The sequence below is a fragment of the Parasteatoda tepidariorum genome, chromosome 4 (genome assembly GCF_043381705.1).
Source record: "Parasteatoda tepidariorum isolate YZ-2023 chromosome 4, CAS_Ptep_4.0, whole genome shotgun sequence".
Taxonomy (NCBI): Eukaryota; Metazoa; Arthropoda; class Arachnida; order Araneae; family Theridiidae; genus Parasteatoda; species Parasteatoda tepidariorum.
In genome coordinates this window covers 15,212,638-15,236,004 of record NC_092207.1, presented here as the reverse complement: position 1 = coordinate 15,236,004, position 23,367 = coordinate 15,212,638, and the positions used below count along the sequence as shown (strand labels likewise).

The 23,367-nt window shown below is 29.5% G+C and overlaps 1 protein-coding gene across 1 annotated transcript in view; it reads right to left on the bottom strand.

Moving 5' to 3' along the window:
• The window catches only part of LOC107453499 (zinc finger homeobox protein 3), a 186,721-nt gene that overhangs the window by 118,382 nt on the left and 44,972 nt on the right, over positions 1–23,367 (bottom strand). The window lies entirely within an intron of this gene.

Here is a 23,367-nt window from a genome sequence, read left to right as displayed (position 1 = left end):
CTACTCATATATCCTACACCCACAACAAAACTTTATCCTAAAAAGGATATAAAAAAGTAAGAAATAAATATGTGTTTCAGGAAGTCCGAATAAAAAGAGAATGATAATACACAAAAACTTTTAAAGCAGCTAAATTTATTCACACCTCATGTTCACTCATGCGTTTTTTAAATCGTATGTCGCAAGTGTAACATGCGCGAATTAATATTCGAAGATTTTCGCGAGAAAATTTGAAACCCGACTTGGCGAATGTAACACTGGCGAATTTCAAAATACGGTGCCAAAGAAGTGCCCGGGAGTCGACAATGTGTAAAGTCGCTACCCGGTGGATACCCGTGAACTTAAGTTACTAAAGCGACCAACGTAAAAAGGATACTTTTTACTTCAGTTTAAAGGAGACATCTCTGGATTACATTCTCGCATTACACAATACAGGACAACACACAGAGAGAAATATCCATGCCCTGAGCGTGATTCGAACCAGCAACCATTGGCTTCGCAGTCAAGTACGGTGACAGTTTAGCCGATTGGCCGGCAAATAAAAATTCTTAATTATATTTCAAAATGATTTTTCTTCATTTTTTTTCTTCAAAAAAAAGTTACAAATACATAAAAAACGACCATTTAGTAAGTATGCTTTTTCTACATGAAACAAATATACAATTTAATGACTTTCTGTTTTTTAAAAATTTATATTTTTGACTGTACTAATCAAAGAGAAGCAAATATCGAGTATTTTGCTTGAAAAACAATGAACAATAATTGTGAACCCATCAATCATAAATTTTGAATGAATTCTAACCTAATAGTTTGTATTTCGTGCATTTATTATGTATTTCATGAACTCTTAAATAACAAACAAAAACAACAAAGAAAAACAACAAACACAAAATGGGACACCGGTTTTTGCTGCTGTATTTCATAATCAAAAATTTTTAAAATGCTAATTATTATATTTTCCCCTTTATTTTGACCTAAATTAATACAAAATAATAAAAAATATATTTCATGAAAATTCTGCGTCAAAGGGTAAACAAAAACAGAAAAATAAAATTGGAGAAAAATATATGTCTCTGCGATAATAATAAAATATTTTAAAATGGTGTATTTAAGCAAATTTGGCCGAAAATGGGTTAACAAGATTTTACGGAAATCATTATTAGACAGTTAAGAAAAATTTAGTTTTAAAGTTATTTTTCCTTTTATTGTTTTTTAAACAATTGTTAATAAAAAAAATATATAAATTAAGAGATTAAAAACACAAGATTTAAAATACAACGGTGAAAAACTATTACCTAAATTTTACACTTAAATTTTCAAGCAATATTAATCCACTTTTTAAAATTTATTTTTATTTTTAAAATTTTTGTATTATTTTTAATTGAATTTATGAAGTTCTTATTAATCGCTGGGTTTTATTAAAATTCCCAGAAATATTTAGATCTTAATTCTTTAGGTGTGTCACGTGTTAATGAAAATAAAAGAACATTTAGCAAAGTATAGGATGATTTATTTTAAATGTTTCAATTTCTCACCATTTTTATTGTATAAATTTTTTTTTCAATGTTTAATAAAATACATATTTATATGGATGTCATGCACCATTGCTTCTACTAAACTAAAGAAAATTTCCGAAAAGTGGTAACAATGCAGATTTTTTCTTCTTTTCTTTGTTTATAGTATAATTTAATAAATGGCAGAATTAAATAAACAGAAATAAAATAAAACATAATAGAACGTATAATAGAACCAAAACCAAAAATAAAAAAGATTTGAAACTGATTAGAAAATTTTTATATTTCTACATAAATGCATAGAATAAAATTACAAAAAACTATTTACACAATCCTAACTTTATTCAAATATTTTAATTAAAATGACGAAAACAAATTCACTTTTATAACTAAAAAACTACAGAGAGATATTATTCAATCATTCTACAAACATAATTGAACAGAAATAAACAAAAATGTGACAGACACATTAAATGACAAATCGTAGTGCAACTATTCAAACTGAGTCAACTAACTGTTTCCTTTAAGTGTAGCTAGAGGGCGCAGAGGCCGAATGGACCAAAAGAAACTCTTAGAAAAGTGTTGTGATTACGTCAGAGTGGCATTTCACAATTCCAACTCTGCGTTTTATGCCACAATAAAATTGAAATCGAAGACATTTTTCTTCAATACAATTCACGTCATAGTGTTTAAAATTAAAATGTTGATGTATTATCTATCAATCTATACCATACACAAACGCTAGACTCTTAAAATGATTAAAAGGAAAAAAAATATCAGCAAATATCTGGCTAAATCAATGGAAAAAAGAAAAAGTACCTATGTCTCTAAAAACAAACGAGTATATTAAAACAGGAAAGAAGTAAACAGCACTTCACGGTATTTGGGGACTGCTAATAAACGAACTGATATTAAGTTTTCCTTATTTTTTCAGTTTTTTTCTCCATCATGCACATTATTATTATTTTTACGGCTTTTCGCCATATCGTCCGACTTTACGGTCGCGGGGGGATGGCAGACAACAAGTATAAGTTATAAAACATGTAGCGGTTTTTACGAGGAGTCTTCTGCCTAAAAACGTAGCAGGCCCTCCTTAACGGCTTCATTAACCGAGCGGGCTGAGTTCTACTTTTTGCTATTCCCTCCCCCGATCCCCATAAGTGTGACTGGTAGCACCTTGAATATGTATGTGCATTTGCACTCGCTAGTCTGACGCAAGTGTTATATATGGGGAAAAGCTATTTGTTTCTAGACAAAAACGACGAAATGAAATTGAACTATGTTTTTCCGAAAAGGAAATGGAAAAATTTTGAGTGATTTTTTTAATGATTTTTTTTAATATTAAAAATAGTTATGTCACAAAAAAACAAATAACATATATCTTTTTAGCTTCCTTGTTGCTATTTTTTAAACATATATATGTATATAAGATGAGTGTTTATGCCTGCAGAAAAAGCACTAAGAAAGTTTTTTTTTAATTTTTTTTTTTAAAGAAATATGATAAAATAAGCTTCTGCACTACAGAATTAAGACTAACACTGATCAACAATACGAATCTAATAAATATACTGATGTAATGCTTTAGTGTGGTACTTTAATATGTATTGATGTGACATTTTAATGCTTATTAATGTGATAGTTTAATACGTATTTATGTGATACCTTAAAGTACACTAATGTGGTACTTAAATGTGCATTGGTACTTAAATGTGTGGTACTTAAATGTGATACTTTATTGTTCACTAAAGTGAAAATTTAATGTTTACTAATGTGATACTTTAACAAATAATGTTATGATAAAAACTTATTATACTTAAATACAAACTGTTATGATACTTTGTATAAGCACTGTTGTGTTACTTTAATGATTTACTTTAATTGGTGTTATATTTTAATGTCCATTGATTTGTCACTATAAGATATATATATATATATATATAAAGTTCAAAATGAAGATAAAACAAAGGAAAATTACAGACATACGAAGAACAAAAAAAAAAGGGGGGGGGGAATTGAAACTTATTGTTTTTCTTAATTTTCTTCGTGTTTTTTTGCATTTATTTATTTTGTTATCTATCTATCCATACATATATATATATATATACTCTTTTGTAGTGATAAATCAATTCCTATTTTTGGATACTTCCAGTGTTATATTTTGAGAATCAAAAATTAAAATCTGTCGGGAAAAAAAAACATATTTACTCAGAGAAAGTATATTCTTGTGTTCGATTTCATAATTTAAAATATCGTCTGAAATATTCAGTTTCATTTAGTTCAGACATTCGAACCATTAAAATTGTATTTTAGTACGCAAAAATGCTATCCCTAAAGCAAAAATTAATATTGTGTTCTAGTATATCACCTCTAAACAAAAACAAAAAAAACGAAATTTTAAAATAAAAAATAAAAAAACGATTTAGTAAATGCGCCAACAATTTAATACTTAGCACAAAACATTTTCTTCTTTTTATTACTTTTAAATGCGAAGTTTTAATAAATAAGATGTACGAATGCACACCTTAAGAAATTATTTTAAAAAAGTTGATAAATTGTGTAAGTTGATCAAAATTTAAAACCTAATTTTAAAGTATTTTTGATAAGTAATACGAAAATAGAACTTTTTTTATCTTTCAATATTAGACGAAAACAATATTAAAGTGACTCGATAAAATAAGTTGCTTTGAAATTTGGAACAACCTTAATAACAAAGAAAACTTTTCAACTATCCTAAGCGTCTGTCTCCTTTTGATGAATAGCTAGCTGAAACAACAGCAGAATATAATGCTTTACACCCTGCGCCAAAGAGAAAAAAATTAATTGCAATGGAACAGTAATTCTAAGCAGAAACGAAAACACGTTAAGCCAACACTAAGTCTAATGCGAGATTCAGTATTAAATCTGGCAACAACAGAAAGCGACAATTTAATTGCGAGTTCTTTTTTTACTTTCCTTTTATTGTTGGCAACACCTTTCGGACTTCCACTATTGTTTTGTGATTCGCGTCCTCTCTTCAATCTGAGCGAAAATTGGGAGTAAAAGTAAAGGTGATTCTTTTTATCGGCCATTTTTTTCTTTCTTGTTATATATTATTTCTTTTTCCTTTGAGCCCTCTTAATCCTTTCGGCTTTAGAAGCCTATTGTTGCTCAGAAGATTCTGTTGTTGAATACTACTCCTTTCGAGTAAGATGGTTCAAGATTAGAACGGATGGACCCCAGCGTTCCTTCTATTTTATTTTTTTTTCCTTTTTTTTTGAGAAAAGGAAAGACGCAGGGTTCAATTTGAATTTTTTATCGGAGAACGTCTCAACGGAGATGTTAGTTTATTAGGTTTGGCGAGAAAAAATGCGCGGACCGTCGCGTTCCAAATTGAAACAAATGGCATCTGGAATCTAGTTTTTTGATGAGCAAGAACACTTTTCCCTCTGTGTGCACCTTTTGGAAATGGGAAACAGCTTTAACTTGTCAAATTTTTTTCTGATCTCAGTAATAAAAATTAAGTGACTAAGACACCATCACTGCTGTAAGAAAAATTCGTTAATTATTTTTAGCTATTATTATTTGAAAAACCTTTTAGTTTATTGGGGTTTTTTGTGTGTCCATATACAATAAAAACGTTGAGCACTTTATACTGCAATTACTTTGGGTTTACAGCTAACTCAAACTTGCAATTATATCTATTAAATTGAAAACGAACTTTCCATTGAATTTCTTCTATCTGTTGAATCTATTTCTACCTATTCTACCTATTTCTATCTATCTTTTTCTTCTATCCTTTGAATTGGAAACGAACGAAATTTAATTAAGACGCAAATGTCACGATTTATTGTAAGTCTAAAAATATTACCAAAATTTTGATATTTTCAAATGAAACAAAATATTTCGGACAGAATTATTTTTAATAAAAATTTGTGAACAAATTATTAACTTATCATTATTTAACGGAGTTTACCCGAAATTTTTTTTATCATTTCTTTTTAATATTGTTCTTTGTTATAATTACGTTTTTGACTTAGATTTTATTTATGATTATGAATTTTATTTATGATTAAAGGCTTAAAACTATTATATAATGGTTGTTATTATGTAATGGCTTTTATTTTTTTAAAGTAATATCATGATATTGACTTATGAGGCAACATTTTTTTTTAAAAATATAATAAGTTATTCTTTCACAATGAATGATAAAGCGTTAAAAAAAGTTAATATTTACTATTATAATAAATTTTATATGAAACTGTGTTTCGTGCATATGCAATGAATGCAAAATAATAATGCAATATAATAATAATAATGCAAAATAAAAATAATAAAATAATATTGCAAAATAATAATAATGAATACAAAATAATAATTTAAAATTTTAAAGCAAAACTAAAAGTTAACTTTTCTTACTCGTGTTAAATCATTTCTTTGGCAAAAATGTATTTAACAAGTTTTAACAATAATTGAAAATTAAAAAAAAGTTTTAAAAAAATTTAAACGAATATTATATTTTCCTTTTTCACACAAGTAACTTAAACCTATCAATAACACAATCATTTTAAATAAAGCAATTATTTTTCCTCAAGGAAAACAACTTGATCAATCAAATCACATAACGAAGTTTAAATTTTAATAATGTAGCTTTCAAACTACAAAAACATGAAGTCTAAGGAAAACAAAACAAATCACTCTATTAACAGGAAAAATAAACAATAAACACACAAAACCACTTCTCCAAAAAAAAAAAAATTTGAAAAAACGGATTGGGTTAAAAAAGTCTTTTCATCCGGTACGGCAAGACGACCAAAACTGAAACGTAATAGAACTGCCTATTTTAATAATGTTCTTTAATAATTTAATTAAATGTCGTCCACCAACAGCAAACAAGAATTGCAAGGAATACAAAGAATAGATGGAATGAGAAAAAAGAACTGAAGTGGTGGTCAGTTTTATTTCTTTCGTTTTCTCTTATTTCCCTTCGGTTTTACTTCGTTTTTCATGGAAGCTTTTTTGATCATTTTTACTTTAAAGGCAAGAAATAGGTTAATGCAGTTACACTACAAAACCGGGAACTGAACAAAAAACAAACTGTTTTGATCTTTTTCTTTCATTTGTTTGAAAATTGGATTAGATAAATAAGTGTTGTAGTGTACATTTTTATGTGAGACCTAAAATTAATTTATAATTTTATTCTAATTATTAAATAAGGGACTAGATAGCTTAAACTTAAAGTAATTTTACAATTTTGAAATTAATCGTTATTTCATAAATAGGTGTCATTTATAAGAAATATTGGACAGTCAACGGAATCTTAACTTAAAAACTTATATCTTAAAAACGACTATATTGATATCTTAAAATCGACTTCTTCACGTAATTTTTCATTTTAAAAACGAAACATATCGCAAATATAGAAGGAAAAGTTAATTTTTATTTTTATTTTCTATATATACTTTTTCTATATACTTTTTATAATTTTCCAACGATAGGCATCATTTCGTATTTATTTATGATATAAGAATCATTTCAGTATCGTTTCGTACTAATAACTATAACTCGTTGAAGAACAAATGTGGAATCATTAATTTAAAAAAAATCAATAAATTTTTTTCATTTTCTTACAGTCTTCTGAATCCGAAAGATCACTCCTAAAGCCATTTACAAAATATAATTCCAACTTTGTTAACAATCTTTCATTATAAAAAAATTTTGAAACCTTGATTTCCATTGTTTAATGCTTTCAAAATATTTTATATAATTCTAATCTAAGAACATTATAATAGACGATCTGAATCAACATTACTTTTAAATTTGATTCAATAGCTTGATATATATAGCAGTATATCGCAGATATCAATAGCAATAACCCTGAGTTTTTTCTTTCTTTTTTTTCTTTTTTTTTTTTAAATATTATATATCATATATCACAAGAATCAAGCTTAGGTGTATTATTAGTTAAATGGTATTATAAGAAACCAAGCATGCAACTCACTATAACTAACTATTTCTTAAACTATTACTACTTCTTTCTTACTATTTCGTCTACTTCTTTTACAACAAAGAAAAAATTAAACGGATCGCATGATGATGAACAATATAAAAAATGAAAACAAAAAATTAACTTACGTTTGTTAAATAAATTAATAAATAAATTCGTAACAAAAACATACATACTTTAAAAGGTTCGGAATTAATTTTAATACGTTTCTTCCGTGCTACATTAAGAACTTAGTAAATTGATATGAAATTATTTCGATAATCAATAGTTAGCTATTATGTCTTATTTTTTCCAACGTGGCGATTATATGATTAGAAAACTAAATTTAAAAATGACTGAGTCCGACATAGTGTATTATTTCATTAAATAAGACATTGAGTTACATAAGATTCCTTTATCAAATTAAGCATTAAATTATACAAGATTACCCTCTAAGATGAGATATTCAGCAATATAAGATTACCTCATCAATTACAAAACTATACAAGATTACTCTAAAAATAACACTGAGTTATGAAAAATTACTATATCATATAGGACATTAAACTTTACAAATTCGTTTCAAGAAACATTGAGAAAAAAAGTATAGTCAAAACTACCGGAATATAGTAAAATTTACCGTGTTTCTGGCTCTATGGGAACATCAAAAAAGCTCGTTTTTTTCACCAAAGAGCTTGGGCAAAATTTACAATGCAATATGGTATAAATAATAGTTTAAAAATTTTTGTAAATGTGGTAATCACGATATCTTAGAGCATAACATAAAAACTATCTATTCGAGTGTATTTACTTTTCAGTTTTGTATTTTTTACTAAATATGTGGTAATAAGAACTATAATTTTGAAAACCAGAATTTCGGTAAACCGTTACCATATGAACAGAAAGAATTACCAAATGAATGGCTTAAATGCTCGTATATTTTTGTTACATTAACCAGAATTATATATTATTTAACCAAAAATGCGCAGCACTGTAATTTTACCAGATTATTTTTTCTTCGTGAATAAAACGTTAAGTTATACAATATTTTCCAAAATTTTTTTACACTATGTTGGGAAATATAAAATTATCTTTAGATTACGGAACGAAAATTAAGATTTGCTTAACAATGAAATGTTCTTCATTATTCTTACTTTATTCTTTAATGTTTTATTTGTTGCGGGCATAACTTTAATTAATTTGTTATGATAAAGTAGTTAGTATCCATTTTATAACTATCGTTGGACAACCGACTCAATTTTTGAGCTTACGACTGCCAATGTTCAATTCCGTAGTCTCGTAATTTTGAACCCAATTCAGAAGACAACGGAACTCCCGGATCAAGTATTGGAAGAAATTTGCCTTCGTGTAAGGACTTTTTAATGGAACTAGCCCGCATTTGCGTTACATGGAGAGGTAAACAACAAAAACATCCTATGGTTAGCCGGTGTGAACAATTACCTTCAATTAATTACTATGTTTAGAAGCAATCTTTTGAGTCATAAAGATTGGAACTTTGAAAGTTAAATCCAATAAATGGAACATAAATTATTCAATTATTTTTTTTAAAAACTGCAATACTAAATCTGTGTTAAATATACAAAAATTATGAAAGTATTGTTCTATTCCAGACTTTTACCACACACGAAAGCTTTTATGGTAAAATTGAAAATTCAATCTCTGTCTGAAGTAACTAAAAGGTCAAAATTTCTCTCCCATAACGGAAGTGGTAATATTGAAAGAGAGAAAAAAAAAAGTTCTTAATTCTTCCAATCAAAAAAAGAATAAAAAGAGGTAAAGAATAAAACCATAATTTCTTTAATTTCCCAGACTGAATTTTCTAACCATTAATTACTTCATGGCAGGTGCGAGATTTAATCACTTTTTACCTGTACACATGCACCTGCTCTTGTGAGGTCTCCTTACCTGCAGAATAGTCCCCTTCCCCTTAGAAACTTAGGTATTAATGGCAATATAAAAATCAGTGGGGGTGGTGACTTAAGAAGAAAAGAAAAAAAAATTCTTTTTTTAAGAAATCATAGGAGAGATAGACGGAATTATGAAACGGAATCGAAGGTGAAAAAAAAAATGGCGCAGGTGCGCTTTTTTAATGTTCTAATGCAATTAAAAGAAATAATTTCGATATTAGGGTGTGGTGACAACTAAACTCATTCCGGCTTCCCGTCTTTTTTGTCACTTGCACTGAAAGTAATCGAAACTTCGATGTTGTTGGAAAAGATAAATTATTTTTTTACTTTAGATTAATTTCTAACTTGTAATTTTGTATCTATAAAAATAAATTAATGCGTTGTGTGAAAAATGTTTCGAAAAGCTATGCATGCAAATATTTCCCAAGTAGCATATGATAATCTCCCAAATAGCGTATATTAATGAGCATAAACATAAGTTTCTAGTAATATTTCTGTAAATATTTCTGTAAAGTTTCTGTAAATTTTTATAGCGAATATTTTGTAAACATCAATAATATGTATAAAACATTTAATTACTTTATCAAATATTCTATATTTTGATCTTATTGGTCATTTTTTTCCACCAGAAATGTCATTATCATACAGTACGGTAATTTTATTTTGCCAAAACTTTTCTCTCATTGCTGGAATGTAAGTCGTTCTAACACTTAATGTGCTTTTAAGTTGTAATACTAAATAGTGAAATAATTAGGTTTCTTTAGAAACAATAACAAATCATAACTTGTGACTCTAAACATATACTAAACTATTACATAAAATTATCTTAAGTTTTTTTTCTTCTGATTTCGTCAAAATCCTGTCCAAATTAACGATAAAAGCACTTAACACAGAGTAAAAAAGATGCGCAATTTCTTCTAACATGGATAATGGAACGTTATTCGATACATGTAACTAAAAATTGTAACTATATTTAACAAAACTTTAGGTTTTTACTATTCTAATTCGTTTAACTAATTAAAAATAAAAACATTTCCATTAAGAATATCCTCAAATACGCATATCACCCTAATTATGCCATTTTATCATACAGATAAATCAAATGAATTCCGTATTTGATAACAATTCCGAAATGCTCTCATTTATTTTGCTAATTATTTAAGTTTTCAAATAAATCGCTGAATTGGGATACTAATTGTTTATAATACTCTTAAGAACAATTTTGGAATTCTTTATAACATTTTAAAAAGGAAATAACATATAAACTTAAGAGAATAATAAAGAGACTTTGAATTTGACAATTATTTTTCAAAATAAAGCCATTAAATCGCATCATTATAGCATGGAACGCAGAATAATGGAATAATAATAAAACAATTTAAATATATTTTGTAAATGAGGTCTATATGTTTATTATTGAAATATGTGTTTCTCGTTTCGAATTGCACAATGTATTTGAAGCGAAATGAAATACATGACACCCAATTATCTTAATGAGGACATCATATACCTTTGAAACCCACCAATTAAAAGATAAGAAACAAAATAGTTTTCTTAAGTGAACCAATCACAAACGATCACTGAAAAAGAAAACACACCCATCCATATATGGAATATACAAAGTATTTTTTATCAATTTAAATTTAATTGCGCAGTATACCCTTAAAAATATTATTTTTTTACGTTAAAGTATAGAAAACCTTTGTGAAACATATTAAAATGGCTTTCTTATTTTTTATAATTTAAAAACTGTTGCTACGTTTTGGTCAATTGAAAAAAGTATTTTAATATATTGAATTTTAATGTATTGAAATTCAATCTATTTAATTCAACATATTGAAACAGTCTTAATATTTATTTAATATTTTCAGTTTTTAATGTGTTTTATCTGATATTCAGAATATGATATTAGAAGATTTTAGCTATCCATACATAGTTATATGTTTTTTTTAAAAGTTTATTGTAGGAAGAGGAAGTGGACAAATTTTTTTTACATAAAAGCAATTGAAATTTTCGATTTTAAAATCAGAATTTCATATTTAAAGATTAAAGGTTTCAACATTAACTTTTCTTAAGTTACTAAATCTTATACCTAGAAAAGCATCATTTACATAATTTTATAGTGTATGAAACACTGAATCAATTTTGTCCCCTTTGTTGCAAGTTTATATAATTTTAAAAGATTACAATTGGATGTGCATAAAACAGAGAATTAATTTTGTCCAACTTGCGACAAGTTTACATATCAGTTTATAAAAATAATCTAATGATTAATTTGCAAAAAACAGCCAATCAATTTTGTCCATTTTGCTAATAGTTTACACACTTTTATAAGCGTACAATAAAATGTGTTAAAAACAGTGAATCAATTTGGTCCATTTTTGTTAAATAAATATTACTGTAAAAGCTAATGTATAATATTTAACGGTAAAAATGGAGTTTACAGTGAAATGAATTTTACTAATGATGGACTGCAATTACGAGGCGACGGAGTTGAACATTGGAATCGTAAACCTAAAATTGGGTCGGCAGTTCAAAGACGGTTATAATATAAAATAATAATTACCGCAAAAATCACTGAATAACTCTAGTTAAATNTAAATCAATTTTGCACATTCTGCTACTAGCTTACACACTTTTATAAACGTACAATTAAATGTGTATAAAACAGCGAATCAATTTTGTCCATTTTGCTACAAGTTTACATATTAGTTTATAAAAATAATCTTATGACTGATGTGCAAAAAAAAGTCAAGCAACTTTGTCCATTTTGCTAATAGTTACACAATTTTATAAACAAACAGTAAAATGTGTTTAAAACAGTGAATCAATTTGGTACATTTTGTTACAAGTTTACACAATACTTCATACAAATAAACTTATGATTGAATGTGTAAAAAAACAGTTTATCAATTTTGCCCATTCTGCTACTAGCTTACACATTTTTATAAAAGTACAATAAAATGTGTATAAAACAGCGATTCAATTTTGTCCGTTTTGCTACAAGTTTAGACTGTTAAAAATTTCTCAGAAGAAACAGTTCAGTAATAATTTATTGAATCGTTATTTTACCATATTCAAACAAAACAATCAAATAACCATAAATAAGTAGGTATTCAAACTGTTAACTGTGAGAATAACAGTTTATTAACTGCATACGGTTAAACAATTAGAAATTTATGAAAACAATTAGGTCAACCAATGAAGCCATTTAGTTTCTTACAGCTTGGTACATATTATAGACACAATCTATGAATTTCATGACAGACACAACGGGGTTCGAGTCCCGACAATTACACACTTCCTTCATTCCCTTCAACACATAAAAAATTTCCAGAGTCCTGCAATTACACGGCCCCGTAAATGGGTAATCGTAAATCTGAAATGGGTTCGGCTGTTCAACTACGTTTATAATATAAAACAATAATTACCGCAAAAATCACTGAATAACTCTAGTTAAATAAATATTACTGTAAAAGCTAATGTAGAATATTTAACGGTAAAAATGGAGTTTACAGTAAAATGGATTTTACTGATGATGGACTGCAATTACGAGGCTACGGGGTTGAACATTGGAATCGCAAACCTAAAATTGGGTCAGCTGCTCAAAGACGGTTATAATATAAAATAATAATTACTGCAAAAAACACTAAATAACTCTAGTTAAATAAATATTACTGTAAAAGCTAATGTATAATATTTTACGGTAAAATGGAGTTTACAGTAAAATGGATTATACTCATGATGGATTCGAAGTGCGGTACTTTATGCTGTAATTTGATCTGGAATTTTTTTTACAGTGTATTTCGTGTTTAAACCTTCTCTAAATCATGAGAGGAAATGGTAATATTCTCATAAAACGCTACCTGGGTAAAAGATTAAAAAGGCAATAAAGATTAAACATGAAATAAAACGTTTATTTTTTCTTCATCAACAGCAACGTGACCAAATTAATATTACATCACGTGACTATTAATTAATCACGAAACGAATAAGAAAAAAAAATTCCTTTTTCTTTTCTTTACAGCAATATATTTCAGCTTATTATTTCTCTTCACAACTCATCGCCCGCCCATATTTGACCGAAGAAAAAAGATAAAAAAGAAAAAAATGAAAATAGAGGGGGTGAGACTGATAAGAAAAAAGATGAATCTGAAAGGGGGGGGGGATCCAACCACACGCGCTGGGTCAGCCACCCCGGTTGGTAACACCGCCCGGGCACAGGTTAAAACATCGGCACGCCCCTGCAACACCTTGACGCAACAAAAATATAAAAAGTTATATAGGCCAAAGCGGATATGTATACACAATCTTCCCAGTTTTTATTGGTTACTTGGTAGCTTTATATTTATTTTATTTTTCATTCTTCTATGAGATGAGCATTTTCGCACATCTTCTTTCGGCAGTAAACGATCCAACAGGTTTGTGGTTAGGAGGTTTCCTAATACTGGAAGCTAGCAAATTCTGGTGTGACTTCGGGAGTTCTTTTTGTCTTTCGGGTTGTTTTTAAAATCGCGCAGAGAAAAATGGAGAGTTTTCAATCCGATGTCGATTAATACGCAGAAATTTCTTGTAGCAATAAAGTGAAGAATTCTTGATTTTTTTAATTCTATCTTAGCGTTTGTCTCAACAACAAAAGAGAAGTTAAGAAGAGAAGTAAATATGACAAGAAATTTCGCCATTTTTTTTCTTCCCCCAGCAGTGGACTGATCGTAAAGACACGGTTCACAGTAGAACACCGAAGTCAAGTATCACTGAGTGGGTGGTTGACAGCTTTGATCAGCCTGCGATGGGACCAAGGGTGTGAGGTATCGGTCCTCGTTAAACTGTTCTACCGTAATGTGCTTGACTTCCAGCGCAAGCCGTCGAGCTACTAAAGCAGGGGAGCCATCCCCCCTGCAGAGGATCCCTTGTGTGAGGTTTTTTATTTATTCATTTATTTTGAAGTTTTTCTGCGTGCCACTGTACCGCAAGACGTCAAAACTTGCCATTTTGGCACAAGTACCGATACGGAAGTCTACCCTCATGTTGAGTAGTACAAATAAAACAATATAGTACGACTTTCATTTTTAATTACTTACTGTACAATAATTTAATAGTATAAATAACTGGCAACAAAATCGCAATCATACAACTTTTCAAAAGTAAAATTGAGTAATTTAATAATTGGCAATTATTGAGACGAAATACAAAACATTTCTGAAATATCACGTGACACAAGTATCGTATCAGGGGTAAATTACAGACTAATAAATTTCATCATGTTTAAAATTAAAATTATTAACGGTAATATTTACCGCAAAATCACTCTAGTTCAATGTTACTAAAAAATTTACGGTATTATATTTTACAGTAAAAATGGATTTTACGGCTGATACACCCAAAGTGCCTATACTTTTTACCGTAATTTGCCTAATAAGTAATTTGTTAATTAAGTTCTTATAGCGCAATGCTCATGAAGTCTTAATTGGAAACATCGCCAGACTCTTTCTCATCTTGACTTCAAATGAAAGAAAATTAAAATAAATAAAGGATTTTGGGACATTTTAAAACAATTCCGTAAAATGCTTATTTGCATTGCACAGTTAACTAAATATATTTGTCAGTGCTTAAGTTCGAAAATTCATTATCTGCGAAAGTTCATTATTAAAGTTCATTATCTGGATAATCTGCAGGGTAATGTGCAAATTATCTACGTAAATCATGAAATGAAACAATTTTTGACACTTTAAAGGATCAATCAAAGTTAATCTCCATCTGCAGAATAACTAAAAGCAGTAGTATTGAGCTAATATATCAAAAAAGAAAAGAAAGAAATTCATGGGAAAAATACACTACTTTAATTTAACTGTAAGGAAGGGACCTCCATTAATGTATTTCTTTCTGCACAAAAAGTTCTAAGTACAAACAGCAGCACTTACTTTACACTTTTGGAATGAGACAGTATTGTGTTAAGTGGCAGAGGTAAACGTTTAAGTAGTCAATAGTACAAAAGCATCGTCTCAGTTCTCAGGAATTGGGTCTTTTTTTCTTCTTTCTTCTCCAGTCTATCCCCTAATCTTTATCTTTCCTCTTCCTTCTATCCTTGATCTTGAGGCGAATATCTTCTTTTTCACTTTTACTGTCTGTGAATCATTCCATTCAGAGTGTTTTCCGGTGGACGACCCTTACGAACTTGAGTAAACATAGAACATATGAATTTTTTTTTTCGAAGCTACGATGTCACTAAAGGCGTTTCATCCGTCTTCTGGCACCATCAGCTATCTTTTTTTTTTTTTTTTTTTTAAATATTAGGTTATAACTTCGTTTTCTATTTAAAAAAATGAAGAAACCGTGTACGGAATAAAAAATCTGATAAAATTACCGTACTGCATAGTAATAACAACTCCGATTTAAAAAAAAATATTATAGTTAAAATCATTCTTTTTCTACACGTATTCAAAAGCGTTTCTGTTTAAATATTAGAAATACCACTGTTTATACATTTTCAGGTGAGTAACGATTCATAAAGATGGTGATAAATGGTGCTATCTTTATGTATAAATTTTCTAGGACCCTTTTTAGAAGATCGAGCTAAGCCCCCCCTCCCCAAAAAAAAATTAAAAAAAGCTTTTTTAAATTTTGACTAATCATTAATAAAATTAAGAAGAAAAAAAGGCAAAAGAGGGATTAAAATCATGAAAAATTAGTTTATTTGACAAATAGACTACGTTGAAATAAATTCATTTTTATCAGGAATTTACTTTTAAACACCAAAAATGGTTTTAGGTCATTTTAATCCCTGCTTTGCATTAATTGAATGAACTGAATTGTAGTTAGTTAGAGGTATGGAAACAGTTTTGTTCTTTCTCATTTAAACACCAATTTACGACTACGACTGAGCTAATTCTAAAAACTTCGTATTTTTGAAAATATTCTAAAAAAATATACTTAGGACGATCATTACTTGACACCCTTTACATTTCATTTTGTTTCCAAGATACAAGATATTTCGAAAATAACAAGATATTTCGAAGATACTAAGATATTTTGAAGATACTTAGATATTTCGAAGATACCAAGATATTTCGAAGATACTTAGATATTTCGAAGATACCAAGATATTTCGAAGATAGCAAGATATTTCGAATATACCAACATATTTCGAAGATACCAAGATATTTCTAAGCATTTCTGTAACGAATGTTCAGAAAAGTCCCTGACTACGTAATTTCAAAAACATTTCGAACAAAAACATTTCCATAAAAATAGAAACATAGTTGTTGGGATTATAACTTCTGGATTACTTTATAGTACTACTTGGAAAAGCATTGAATGCATTATAAATAATAATTTTTGTCCAAATTTATAAGATACAGCGTTTTACATTTCACAACTTATTTCCACTTAATTCAGTTAATCCAATTCATACGCAAATTCATATTTTCCATCATCTATAATCTTCTATCGTTTAATCAAAAATGGTCATGAAGTGGCTTTCCAAGCCAATGAGAAATGATATGAAAACTGGAATAATTCAACAAGAAGTTCCGATTATAATGGCCAAACTTCTTACAAATCATAAATTCAGAAGATTAAAAGCCCCCTGGAAAGCATATTAATTCCAATTCTTCCCATCCGGCATCTAACTTCTGATGATTCCATACACATCAATAGTAATGGTCAACAATCCCGAACGAAAGACGAAAAAAACAGAACTAATGATCTAAACCGTCAATGTAGTTGGAGGAAAGACCTGCAAGTAATTACTACGACTGCCCACAAGAAAACTGCTCCAAATATTCCAGAATATTTTTTCCCCTTTTTCTTTTCATCTCGCACACTCCTTATCAAATGAAGCCTCTATTCAGGCAGCTAGCCTAACCGTCGCTCAGGCAAAGTGTGTTTGCCTAACAAAAACTCGCCAGCACTGACCAATGTCCATTCAACATTCCCCACAAGAGTCGAAAAAGAATGGGTAGAAAAAATGGCCATCAGAGATAGAACGACGCACGTTAGATAGGAGATTCCATATTTCATTTATTTTCCTTTTCTGCTTTCCATATTTCCACTCCCCCTCTCTTTCCTGTAAGCCTCCCCTTCACAAAAGCTCCCCTTTTTCGTTTACAGTGTCGCGATTTCAAGTCTGTAAGTTGCATAAAGTAATTTCTCTTTGCTGAAGAAATAGATTACGGGGTTTTCTACTTAATAAATCAGCATTAGATGTATTCATTGTCCACAGATAGTTAAAACCTTGGGTTAAAATATATTGAATTAAGTGATACATTCAGGCACAGAGCGCAAAAAAATAAACAGACCACCCTGAATAACTTTTGATCTTATGATCGGATCTTCATGTTCTAGGACTCAATATTAATAGTTCAAGGGGGAGATCTGAAATATGCTAATTAATAAATGCAGATGATATTTTCAGTTAAGAAATGTGACACAAAAACGTACTTTTTCTGTATAACATACATTTTTTTCCCGCCGAATTCGGATTTCTGACCCCTGAAATATAGGAGGTAACTGCAATCTGGGAAATAGAGTCCAGATAGTTTGGTCAGGAGAACGGTCCAAAGATTGAACCTCTCAATGTTAATTTTACGTTTTTGAGTATTTCGCCATATATCGTGAAATTTTTAAACGAATTAATAATAAATTTTTGCATACGATTACAAAATTCATTTAGCCAAAAATAATTCCTTGGAATAAATATCTTGCAGAATTTTTATTTCAAAAATTGAAAAATGCCCGGAAAAGCAAGATAGTAGGATGTCGAAAACATTAAGAACTAAAAATGCTATAAAAGATGCTTTTAAAATGTTTGCATCGTAGGTCAGAAGTGTATTATATTAGTTGGAGGTCACTTTAAAACATCCAAGCATCGGGTATGTAATTCACATAGTAGTTTCAAGAGTTATTAAATCAGTAGCTGTACACCTGGTATAATGTGAGGTAAAACTTTCTACAAGGACGGTGCAAGCCTCACTTTTACAAAATTCTCTTAACTTTCTACTAAGACAGTCAAGTTAATAAGTGCAAGCTTCACTTTTCTAAAGCTGTCTAAACTTTCTACCAAGACAATCAAGTTAATAAATGTAAGCTTCACCGTTCCAAAATTAACTAAACTTTCTTAAGACAGTCAAGTTTATTAATGCAAGCTTCACCTTTCTAAACTTGTTTACTTAAAGGTATCGATAACATGAATGCAAACATGATAGGAGAAGGTAAATACAATACAGCACAACATAAGGTTACAAGTATAAGATTGCGGCAAACATTAATGATGTAGTAGTTGAACGAAGCAGTAATACATTGTTAAAAGTATTGGTTCACGTTGAAACTTAAAGGAGTGCAAATTCGTTGCAACCTCAAGTAAAGTGTTAAAATAAAATACGTCACGGTCAAATTTAGATTTTCTAAATTCAATTACAGGATACAAAGATTAAACTTGTTCGTTTCGTCATTACAGGATATTGAAGATTATTAAGTTTTGAGAAAATTTCCCCATTTTATGGTTCAACTTTCATCTAACTTTGGTGAGAATGCGCCCTATTTATCTAACCCAATGTGTACTAAGATTAAGATTAGAGGCCTAGGCCTATAAATGTAGGCCTAGGTCTAACCAAAGAGCTTCTCGTGCCAATGAGTTTGAGGCTGCCTGCTACTATGGAATCAAAAAAAGGGGTGTTTCTCCCGCCGACCACAGTTAGAAACTTTTCTATATATTTACCCCACATCTACTTGAAATTTTTAACCAGCCAAACATAGTTCCAGACAAGTGCTCTTGAATTAGACAGACTTGAAAATCTCAGTCTTTGTCCACTAACTATCTCCATGAGTACAACAACAATAGAAATGTTCACCCTTTATTGTTAATACGAATTATATTTTCCCTTTTTAAAAAAAATATATAGATATTTATATAAATTCTTGAAATGAGATTTTTATACTGTAACCTGAAATTAACATCACAAACATGATTATCTCATCCCCAAAATATTGCTGAGCATAAAGAGAAGCGAAAACTGGAAGAATAAATGAAGAAGGGGGGGAGTAGTTGGGAGGAAAAGAAGGGGGAAGTCTCGCATATCTCATCTGGACATTGGGCAAGTGGCCTTGGGCTCCACAGGCTCGATAGGGCCCAGGATCATTAATTCTGTGCATTACATCGGAATGGACAATGAAGATATCGGGACAGGGCGCTTTGCTTTCCTCACCAATGAGAAGGGGGGTGGGGGACAATCTTCTGTTGGGGGGAAGGGGTGCTTCATCCATTAAGAAGATAGAGGAGCTAATGGTTCTTAGGCTTCAGACCAAGATATAGTGAATTCCAATCAGCCGGCGCTGACCGCACTTTATGACAAGTAGTGGCCACTCCATCCTCCTGGCTGGCCCACCCCTGTCCAGCTCCTTCAGACGATACATCTTTCATTCGCAGCTTCTTCTCAAGAAGAATAATTTTTCGACGAAATGTTCGTCTCAAAAGAAAGAAAAAGTTGGAAATCAATTTGACGATATTTCTTACTTGGCATTAAGAACAAAAGAATTTTCGAAAAATGGCGGATATTATTTGATGACGAAGGAATTATTATACTTATATCTTTTAGGGAATCTTTTAGGTCATTCATAAAAAAGTCGTAAAATGACATAATTTTATTTTATTTATGTATATATTTTTATTTTTTTGTATCAGAACAAAAACGAATGGATATTAGTTTATCTCAATAAAGATATTTCTAAAGCTTTAAAGCCACAGAGATATGCTATACAACATTTCAGAAAACTGGCTAAATATTATAAAAAATTAAAATTAATCCCTATTTTGCATAATTTAACAGTAAAGGGTTAAATAACTTAAGGATGGTTAAATAACTTATGTATAAATAAGGAACAGTTTAGAAACGCTGTGCACTGTAAAAAACATCCCGAATCCAAATTACGTTTTCGAACCAAGGATGTCGGTACTTTTTACCAGTAAATCTATTTTTACAGGAACATGATACGGAACAAAAAATCTGATATACCTTAATCAGGGGTCTGTTTAGAAGAAATTTGGGTTAGTTAACGAACCCTTCACAAAATATTTTAACTTAAAAACGGACCCTTAACAAAATAATTTATCTTTTAATCGGACCCTTCACAAATTTGTTTATCTTCATTATTGTTTTGTTAATCGAATAAACCCTTCCTAGGAAGGGGGGGGGAAGAAAGACATATAAACTAACTAAATTTTGTCTTCGGCAGACGCTTCTTCCTCTATTCGTCCGAAATGAATATTCTGCGTTCAGCAGTATAGGCTAAATACCAAATATTTATATGTTGCATCGCTAATTTAGTAGCTGCAATTGCTGTTTATTTTTTAAAATTTAATTTTTTTAATTATAATTTTACAATTTTAAGCATAATCTTGTATGTCTTTACAATTTGAAAATTCCTTGAAAAAGTTTTTTTTGCAATAATGGACTCTATTTGCACAAATTCACAGAAGCGGACCCTGGTTGAAAGAATGTGACTTAACGTTTATTTTATAATCACAAATTACGAGTAATTTTTTCACAATTTTACAAAAACGGACCTTTCACAAAATGTCTGGACAGATCCCTGGATACGGAACAAAAAATCTGATATACCGTAATTTTCACAGTAATAATTATTGTAAAATCACTGCATCACTCTTTTTAAATAAATATTACTGTAAAAATTGCGGTATAATAATTCAAGGTAAAAATGGATTTAGTGGTAAAATGGAATTTATGGATGATGCACCCAAAGTGTCAGTACTTTATTCCGTAGTTTTATCCGAATTTTTTTTTATAGTGAATAATATCATAATATAACAAGGACATATAATAAATATATTAACTTAAAAGTAATAATCAAAACTTAATAACAATCATTCTAAAATAATACATAACTGGAAAAAAAATGACACATCATTTTCCGTAGAAATGTAGAAAAAAATAACTGACAAAATAATTTAAACTATTTCAACGAACTGAATAATTTTATCTTTTCAAGACAGTGACACGAAAGCTATTCAATGCTAATCGAATCCATTACCCTAAGGTTTAAAAAGGTATTCATACATTTTTTTTTCGTGTTTTTAGTCAAATTTTTCTGGCGATGTACGCTTCCAGCTAAAAGTTCTTTCATTGGTAGAGAGATCAAATGAAAAAATTAAAAAAAAGAACATTTTCTTGGTGGACAGACGTAACCTCCTAAGAACGATTTTGTCATTAGTTCTAGTTGACGAATTTTCGAAACAAACTTTTTCTGGAAGAGGTAAAAAGCCTAGAAAAATTATGCATTTTGCTCTCCTGGAATTGTTAAATATGGAGAAAAGCGAAACAAGCGAAAGCCGTCGCAATAATAACAATTTCTATTGTGTTTTGGCGTCTATAATTTCATCGTGGTTTATGATGCGTAGAAATGCAGAGGTACTTACAAATCGCGCCAAAACATTACTTTTGAATTTTATCATTCAATACGCTTTTTAAATACACATGTCTTTGAATTTATTATGAACATATAGAATTTATAATAACAGGTAGCATTATATTAGTTGAAATGAAGAGACAAATAATAATAATCACAAATAAATAAACGTTCGTATTATAGTTTATAACATTAGAAAAGAAAATATAATTGCCTTGCTAAGTAGAAATATATTGTGATAAAACGCGAATTTAGTTCCAAAAGAATCATTGTATTTGGATTGATCTGAATCATTGATTTACAATCAATCGTAATTTTTACAGTGATAATTACCGTAACACCACAAAATCACTCTAATTGAATAAAAAATCACGGAACAATATAATACGGTAAAAATGGATTTTACGGATGATGCACATAAAAGTGCTGGTATTTTATACCGTAATTTGAACCAACTTTTTTTACAGTGTATAAAATGACTTTAACTGCTTGTAGTGCTCGAGAAACGATGAGAAACTTGTATTGCTGTTTACAATCAAACTCTAGTAAAAATTTCAGCAAACTAGCTAATCGGAAAGGGATAAATTCTTTTTCTAATGGTCAGAAAACAATTAAAAATAATACTATATATATATATATATATATATATATATGTATATATATGTACATATATATGTATATATATATACATNACCAGATACCTCAGACTACCTATCAGCACTCTGTGGAATCAATACCACAGGCGGGTGCTAGCAGTTTTGAGGGCTAAAGGTGGTCCTACATGTTATTAGCAGGGTGGTCATAATGTAATGGCTCATCGGAGTATACATATATATTTAGTTTTAAGTAATTGATTTAAATTCTTAATCGCTGAAGCACATTTCAAATGCACAATTCAAACTACGTAGGGAAGAAAACGAGCATGCTTTGCAAGGCAAATCAAATAAGATTGCATAGCAATTTTGGGGGTTTAGAGAGCATAGTGAATAGAGGATACTAAAATTTTCTGTTTGGAGATAAAATTTGAAACCTGCTTTTTTCATTCAGAAAATAATAGAAACTTGTATTATTATCAGTCATTGACTTTAAGTACAGATTTAAATGCTCAAGCTAGTTGGGAAGTATTTGCAATTTCGATTTCAAGATTCGAGTCTGGCATACTTTCAGAAATAAAACTCTTAATTTTTGACGATTCAGCAATCCTTGCGCTATATATTTCGTCACGAAATCAACTGATTTATGACGAAACGGGAAATCTCAAATATATGACAAAAATGTTTCCTTAGACCTTTCTTTTTTTAATAAAAAATCTAATGACAAAATTTATATTTAATTTTGACAAAATTTGTTTCCTTGAAGAAATGATTATAGTTATTTCGTCCTTTGACGAAATGTTTGCTCGGAGCACATAGCAGGAAACAGTTTCGTCAAAAACGAAGAAAGTTTCGTGATATTTGAGTGTTCATTTTTTAATCAGCAGATTCGAAAGCAAATTGATCAAAATGCAGTAAAAAAAAATTAATCTTAATGCACTTTTCCATGC